The sequence below is a fragment of the Otolemur garnettii genome, unplaced genomic scaffold (assembly GCF_000181295.1).
Source record: "Otolemur garnettii isolate 467f Iridium unplaced genomic scaffold, OtoGar3 scaffold00112, whole genome shotgun sequence".
Classification (NCBI taxonomy): domain Eukaryota; kingdom Metazoa; phylum Chordata; class Mammalia; order Primates; family Galagidae; genus Otolemur; species Otolemur garnettii.
In genome coordinates this window covers 1804843-1806159 of record NW_003852507.1, presented here as the reverse complement: position 1 = coordinate 1806159, position 1317 = coordinate 1804843, and positions in this window count along the sequence as shown.

Below are 1317 nucleotides of genomic sequence, written 5' to 3'. Positions count from 1 at the left end.
GCATAGTGAGACTCTGTCTCAAAAAAGAAAGAAAGAAAGAAAAACTGGCCAAATACTTCATCAATAACATTTCCTAATCTACGGTGAGTAAAGAATGTCACTTTCTGACAGGTCCAGGAATCCCAGTTTGCTTTGGGTCCTTGAGAGAAGAGGAATTTAGCCCCAGTGCATACAGGTATCTAATGGCACAGATGAAACCTGGGCTCTTGAGAGACTTTCAAGTCTAACCTGAGATTCCTTATAAAAGGTTCCAGCAAAGCCAATTTTAAAAGAAAGTAAAGCCTAGATGGCTAATAATTATTCTTATTGTACTTATGCAAATAATCAGACCCAGTATGCTGAAAGTACAGTTTACTTTGGCAATTAAATTGATTCTGCTGTAATTTGTTTTTAGTAAAATGGGAAATTAAAGAGAGAAAAATATAACTAAATAAACAACAAAAAAACCTGTGGCCCATCTGTATTAGACTCTAGCCTTGTCTGCAATGCCAGCTCATAGAATTAGACATAGCTGTTTAACTAAACGGACCTGTTAATAGGACTAAGAGACCAGCCAAAGAATATAGAATTGTATACAGTAGTTATATTTGCTCCAATTGTTTTCCTTCCTACTTCTTAGCCCTGAGAAAACATATTAGGTTTTAATATGTAAAATGTTTTAGATGTAAAATGTTTTTTACCGAAAAAAAAAAAAAACAAAGTTAAATAGTATTCACCCCAAAGTATATGTCTTTGATGTATTTTGGGATGGCTGCCTCAAAAATAACATTGGCTGAAAATACTTGTCCAAATCTCCAGACTGCATGCCAAAAAAAGTGTGATTAGAGATTTGTCTCTGATTCTAAGACTGATGAAAAAAATCTGAGAAGCTTCTGGGGGATACTTCTACATTCCCGTCTTGGCCACCCTTGTCAAGAAAGTCGGCCAGCGTTGTGTGACTTGCAGTCAACACAATGCTAAACAGGGACCATTCCTGCTGCCTGAAATTCAGTCCTACTAGGGCATCCCCTTTTGAAGATGTGAAAATGGACTATACAGAATTGCCCAGATGTGAAAGAAACCAGTACTTACTAGCTCTGGTCTAGGATAGGTGGAAGCCTTCCCTAGCAGGATAAAGAGGGCTCGTGAAGTGGTAAGAGTGCTCAGAGAAGTCGTTCCATGGTTTAGGTTGCCACTCCAGATTGGATCTGCACAACAGAGATGGTGCAGGTTACAGCCAAAGCCCTGAATATCACCTGGAAACTACATGCAGCATATAGGCCTCAGAACTCAGTCATGGGAGATCGCATGAATAGAACCATAAAGACAGGAAATAGT